Consider the following 7491-nt stretch of genomic DNA (forward strand, 5'->3'; position numbering starts at 1 on the left):
AAGTTGTGGATGCTGTTAAAATTACAGCATTTAAAAGGCATCTGGATGGGTACATGAACAGGAGTGGGGGTTTGGAGGGATATGGGCCGGGTGCTGGCAGGGGGGACTAGATTGGGTTGGGATATCTGGTCGGCAGGGACGGGTTGGACCGAAGAGTCTGTTTCCATGCTGTACATCTCTGTGATCAAATTAAGATCATGTGGAATATCGGGAGGACTAGCCATTTCACTGTAGAATTGGCTCAAAGAGGGTGGATGGTTATTTTTCAGACTGGAGGCCCATGACCAGCGGTTTCGCACAAGGATCGGTGCTGGGCACACTGTGTTCTGTCAGTTACATAAATGACTTGGATGTGTATATAAGAGGCATAGTTCTTAACTGGAAGATGGTAATAAAGTTGGAGGTGCAGTCGACAGCGAAGAAGCTAACCTCAGATTACAACAGGATCTTGTTCAGATGGGCCACTGGGCTGAGGAGTGGCAGACGGATTTTCATTTAGATAAATGTAAAGTGCTGCATTTTGGGAAGGCAAATTAGGGCAGGACTTGTACACTTTATGGAATGGTCCCGTGGATATTGCTGAACAAAGAGACTTTGGAGTACAGGTTCATAGTCCTTGCTACTGGAATTGCAGGGAGACAGGATAGTGAAGAAAGCATTTGGTATACTTTCCTGTATTGATCAGAAGGTCATGTTTTGGCTGCACAGGACATTGGTTAGGCCACGTTTAGAATGCTGTTTTCACTTCTGGTCTTCCTGCTGTAGGAATGATGCTGTGAGATTTGAAAGGGTTCTGACAGGATTTATCAATATGTTGCCAGTGTTGGAGAGTTTCAGCTATAGATAGAAGCTGAATCGAGTGGGGCTATTTCCCCTGGAGCATCGGAGGCTGAGGGGTGACCTTACAGAAATTTATAAAATTATGAGGGGCATGGATCGGATGAAGAAGGAAAGACTTTTCCCCGGTGCAGGGGATTCCAGAACTGGAGGGTATAGGTTTAAGGAGAGGGGAAAGAATTGGAAGAGATTTAAGGGGCAAACTACTCACGAAGATGGTGGTGTGTGTCTGAAATGCGCTGCCAGAGAAAGTGGTGGATGTGTGTACTGTAACACTTGAAAGACACCTGGATGGGTATTTCAATAGGAAGAGTTTGGGAGCAAATTCGCGAAATGTGAGCAAATGGAACTGGATTAATTGATGATATTTGGTCTTAATAGACGAGTGGGACTGAAGGGTCTGTTTCTGTACTGAACGGCTCCGTGACTCTGTGACTCTATTTGGTGCATTTAACCCTCTCTCTCTCAACGCACGTATAATTCTATTTAGCTCTGTCTGTATCTCTCTCTCTGTCTCCCCCCACACAGACAATCTCAACCAGAGGGAGCTGCTGTCTCTTACGACAGAGAGAGAAATTACATGCGTTGAGAATTACGTTGTCATATTCTACTAAAGATTTATTCTCCTTGAGGGGTTCACTGTCGCCACCCCAGTGAGCAGGATACATTGCAATGTCTCTCAGTCCCCTCCCAGAAAGCTGTCTGTCCCATTGAGATGTCAGTGTCAGGACATGAACTTCGTTGGATCTCCCTCAACATTGTCATGTTAATTCTAGCACAGGAAAGCTTGATCATTCCCTGTTTGCTTTTAAGGCTTTTTAAAGCTTTGTAATGTATATCAGTGAAGTTTGAAAATATTCAACATTGACCCCTCAGAAGCCTCGAAGATTCTCTGTCCCTAAATCTACACCAAACACAAAACTGGCCGGACCGGGGGTTATTTGCTGAGGTTCCCTCTTGGGATTTTCCTGGGTTCAGTGTGACTCCCAGATATAACTCTCTCTCTCTCTATCCCTCTGCCTCTCTGTCTTTATCCGTATCTCGTCCATCCCTGCCGTCACATCACATATTACTCTGACATTACACCAAGCCTTTGGGGAGAATTTCACATTCAGGGTTTTAATTTCCTCCAGTGTGTCAGACACTTAACATGGTTGTGTCAAATCCCAAGGCCCTGGTTATTTTAACCTCAGGCTTAAAACTTGCTTTAAAATGGCAGATCCACAATCAATCTCAGTTAACCAGAGACCCTTAAACATCCAGGGTGTCCCAGAGGAAATTAAACCTCGGGCTAACAAATAGACACAACTCACACGGCACCATGGGGTTTAGCCTGTCGAATAGGCCTCAGGCTGATGTCCGCCCCTCCCCTCTCGAGGAAGCTACTGTCTGAGGGAAGGATTTCTTGTCCTGTCGTAGTCTCAAAATAGCAATTCCTGCAAGGGGTGCGTGGAGAGATTGAGAGAGAAAAAGATTATAGGAACTGGAAAAGGGGGGTGTGTGATTTTCAAATAAATTACACAGCAAGATGTCATTCCTTCACATAAAACACCCCTCAGCAAACCCAAGTATGATCAAATTGGGAGAAAAGTTTGGGGATTTCAATCCAAGAACCATCGGGCAGCCTTAAAACGTTTAGTTTATCAAAACGGTATCAGAGCACAACAGGATCTCACATGCAGCAACATGTCAGCAGCAAGATTAGCTCGATATTTCTGATAGGGGCTGCTGAAAAGTTCAACTACACGCACTGACATAATTGTTATTTCACAATTTCAAATGCCTCTCCCTCCTTCCCTCTCTCTCTTTCTCCTTCCTCTCTCTCTTTCAGAAGTCTCTTTCTCACTTCCACTGTCAATTTGAACATTCACACATCATTACTTTAGAAAAAGTCTTTAAAAGTCAGTTTGAAATTTAGCGTTTTAATTTCCTCTTTGGGAAGTTCTGTCTCTCAGACACCCGCTGCGGGTGGGGACATGGGGGTTGACAAGTTTGTGTCAAATCCGAAGACCTTGGTTACTTTAACCCCAGGCTTCAAACCTGTTTTAAAATGACAGGACCTCAATCTGACAGGACCCAGTTAACCAGAGGCCTGTTAAAAAAACAGGGTCCAGCAGATTAAACCAGTCTTTGGGGAATAAAGAGACACAACTGAGGTGGGGTCCCACAGAGTGCGGCCTGTGGAATAGGCCTCTGGACTGTGTGCCATACTTGGAGGATGCTCTTGTTCAAAGTTCACCTTGTCCCAAACCCTCTCTCTCTCTCTTTGGATGTTCCAAGCGAATAATAATTCCCTGGGATAAAAGAGACAGGGTCAATTAAAAGACGGAGAAAAAAACGCTCAGAGAGATGGCACAGCAAGATTTCCAGGTATTTCCTCTCCTAGTCACATCCAAACATTAAACATGTCAGGTGAAAGTTGAATTTTCAGGCCAGACATTTTTGAAACCTTTACACTATGAAGTTTTAGCTGATGAGAAGACTCACTGCCTCTTAAGGTCGCCTGGTGTCAGTTGATGCACAGCAAGATCCCATATGGAAGCATGTAGCAGTAGCCACATCATCTGATTCTTTTCTCCTCTGCAATGCTGATCAAGTGTTAATTATTTGCTCTCATGCCAGAATCTAACATTACTGCTGTTTCACAATCTCAAATAGCTCTCCCTCTCTCTCCTACTGTGGAAGGGGTAATGACATTCACTCTGTGGACAAATTATAGAGCAAACTCATGGAGCTGCAGATTTCTCAGGCCTTGGATTCGAGAACACAGAACAACACAGCACAGGAACTGGCACTTCCACCCTCCAAGCCTGCGCCAACACGTTTTGTCATTATTTTCTAAAAGTATCTTCTAAAACTGTTTTTTTTTTCCTCCAGACGTCGGGTGGCTTGGATTTGGTCGTGGAGGTGGTCGAGTACTTGCATGTCTTTGGCGGACTGTTAGGGGGAATTGATGTGCTCAGCTGCAGGGCGTTGGGGTTGTTTGGTGCGTGTATCCAAGAGATGTTCACTGAAACATTCCTCAAGTTAGCGTCCTGCGTCCACAATGTAGAGGAGACACCAGCAAGAGCAACAGACAGTAGATGAGGTGGGTGGATGTGCAGGAAAATCTCTGCCAGATGGGAAAGGGTCCATTGGGGCCTTGTACAGGGAGGTGTGGCTGCAGGTTTTACACTTTGTTCGGTGACAGGGCAAGGTGCCAGGAGTGGAGGAGGGGGTTAGTGGGGACGTTGACCTCACCAGGAAGTCATGGAGAGAATGTGGAAGCAGTCTGCAGAGACTGGTCTCTCCGTGACTCACTGATTTTAAGTTCACGCTACCCTCCAATACATACTCCATTCCTGGTACCTTCCCCTGCCGCCGCAAGAGGTTAAAACCTGCGCCCACACCTCCCCGCTCACGTCCGACCAAGGCCTCAAAGGATCGTTCCACATCCGGCAGAGATTTTTCTGCGCATCCAAACACCTCATCTATTGTGTCCGTTCCACCCGATGTGGTTTCTGCTACATTCGGAGAACGGACACCGTCTTGCAGATTGTTTCAGGGAACATCTCTGGGACACACGCAGCAAACAAACCCAACTGACCTGTAGCTGAACATTTCAACTCCCCCTCCCACTCTCCCAAGGACATACAGGCCGATCCCGCCCATCCCCTCTGGAGGAAAGGTTTGTCCAAGGGAAGGATTTCTTATCCTGTCGTAGTTTCAAAACAGCAATACCTGAAAGGGGTGAGTGCAGAGAGTGGGAGAGAAAGACATGATTGGAACTGGAAACAGGGGGAGATTTTCAAACAAATTACACAGCAAGCGGTCATTCCTTCATACAAAACATCCCACAGCAAACCCAAGTGCGATCAAATTGTGAAAAAAGTTCGGGAATTTCAATCCCAGATCCATCGGGCAGACTTAAAGCTATGGGTTTATCAGAACAGTCGTTGCTTCGATCGCATTGCCACAGGCTGTCAGAGCACAGCAGGATCTCACAGGCAGCAACGTGTCAGCAGCAAGGTCAGCTCCATTTTTCTGTTGGCAGCTGTTCAAAAGTTCAATCTTTGTTGCAACTACAGGCACTGACATAACTGCTATTTCACAATCTCAAATGCCTCTCCCTCCCTTTCTCCTGCCTCTCTCACGTTTACAAGTCTCTCTCTCTCACTCCCAATATCAATGTGAACATTCACACATGATTTCTCTGACATTATAAAAGGTCTTTCAGTGACAGGTCGACATTTAGGGTTTCAATTTCCTCTTTGGGATGTCCTGTCTCTCAGACACTTGCTGGGGGTGGGGACTTGGGGTATTAACATGTTTGTGTCAAATTCAAAGCCCTTTTCCCTTTAACCCCAGGCTTCACACCTGTATTAAAATGAAAGGGCCACAATCTTACAGGACCCAGTTAACCAGAGGCCTGTTTAAAAAAAGGGTCCAACAGAGGCATCCACTCTTTGGGGAAATAAAGAGACACAACTGAGGTGGGGCCCCACGGAGTGCGGCCTGTGGAATAGGCCTCAGGACTGTGTGCCCTCTTGGAGGATGCTCTTGTTCAATTTGACCTTGCTCCAAACTCTCTCTATCTTTGGATTTTTCAAGTGAATATTAATTCCCTGGGATAACAGAGATGGGATCAACTAAAAGACAGATCAAGACATTTTTAGAGATGGCACAGCAAGATCCCATAGATTGCCTCTCTCAGCAACATCCAAACATTAAACATGTCAGCTGGAAGTTGATTTTCAGGCCAGCCACTGTTGAAACCTTTCCATAATGAGGAGTTCTGGAATTCCCCCAACACCGGGGAAAAGTCTTTAGCTCTTCAACCTATCCATGCCCCTCATAATTTTATAAACTTCTGTAAGGTCATCCATCAGCCTCCGAAACTCCAGGGAAAAAAGCCCCAGACTATTCTGCCTCCCCAATAGCTCAAACACTCCAACCCTGGAAACGTCCTTGGAAATCTTTTCTGAATGCTTTCAAGTTGCATGATATCCTTCCTACAGCAGGAAGACCAGAAATGAACACTGTATTCCAAACATAGTCTAACCTATGTCCGATACAGCCGCAGCACAATGCCCACCTCCCTTACTCAATGTTCTGGCCAACAAAGGAAGGCATACCAAATAGCTTCTTCACTATCCTGAGTACCTGTAACGCCACTATCAAGGAACTATGAACCTGCACTCCAAAGTCTCTATGCTCAGTAACACCTCCCAGGACATTACCCTACAGTGTCTAAGTCCTGCTTTGATTTGCCTTCCCAAAGTGCAGCACCTTACATTTTCCTAAATTAAACTCCATCTGCCACTACTCAGTTTACTAGTCCATCTGATCAAGCTCCTGTTGTAATCTGAGGGAAGCTTCTTCGCTATCCACTGCACCTCCAATTTTGGTGAAATCTGCGACTTCGTAACTGTGCCTCCTATGTTCACATCCAAGTCATTTATATAACTGAGAAAACACATTGGACCCAGCACCGATCCTTGTGGGACACCGCTGTTTATAGACCTCCAGACCGATCCACTAACACCCTCTGGCTCTTCTCTTTCAGCCAATTCGACATCGAAGTGACTAGTTCACCCATTATTTCACGTTATCCAACCTTGTTAAACAGTCTACCATGAGGAACCTTGTCAAGTGCCTTATTGAAGTCCATATAGTTTACGACCACCACTCTGCTTTCATCAATCCTCTTCAAAAATTCTTCAAAAGACCAAGTCAGTGCGACACGAATTCCCATGAACAACGCCATATTGCCTATCCAGAATCAGTCCTTGCGTTACCCAATGCATGTAAGTGCTGTCCATCAGGATTCACTCCAACAAACTTCACACTACTGATATCAGACTCAGCGGTCTATAGTTCCCCTTGGTTTTCCTTCCAGTCTTCCCCATCCACGTTAGCCAACCTCCAGTTTTCCGCTACCTCACCTATGGCTATCGATAATACAAACATCTCAGCAAGTGGCCCAGAAATTACTTCACAGCTTCCCATAGAGTTCTAGGGTACACCTGATCACTTCCCGGGTGTTCATCATCGTTTCAGTGATTTAAAACATCCAGCACCGTCTCCATCTGTCATGTGGACATTATTCAAGATGTCGCCATTTATTTTTCCAAATCTCTAGTTTTTCATATCCTTTTCCAAAGTGAACACTGAGGCAAAATATTCATTTATTATCTCCCCATCTCCTGCAATTCTACACATAGGCTGATCTTAGAGTGGCCCTATTCTCTCTCCCATTCCCTCTATCTTCTCAATGTATTTGTAAAATTCCTTTGCATTTTCTTAAACCCTATAGCCAAAGTTATCCCATGTCCCCTTTTGGCCCTCCAGAATTCCCTCTTAAATATACTTGTACTGCCTTTATACTCTTCAAGGCATACACTCAATCCCTGCTGTCTATTCCTGACGTATGTTGCCTTCTTGAACATGACGAAAACCTGACCTTCTCCAGTCCCCCAGCACTCCCTGCACCTATGCAGGGAGAGAGGTTCAGTTTATTATTCAATAGCTCCTTGGTTCTGACACTGGGCTTATGTGGTGAGATGTGGTGTGGTGAAAATCACAGGAGGGAGATGCTTCAGAGGCAGAGGAAACTCCGTTTGTATTAAAACATTGACAAGAAAATAAATATTCAGAACAACCAGTGCGAGGCAT

Source organism: Chiloscyllium plagiosum, unplaced genomic scaffold (genome assembly GCF_037043375.1).
Source record: "Chiloscyllium plagiosum isolate Xiang-an unplaced genomic scaffold, Cpla_swu_hap1 HiC_scaffold_52, whole genome shotgun sequence".
In the NCBI taxonomy this organism is placed as follows: domain Eukaryota; kingdom Metazoa; phylum Chordata; class Chondrichthyes; order Orectolobiformes; family Hemiscylliidae; genus Chiloscyllium; species Chiloscyllium plagiosum.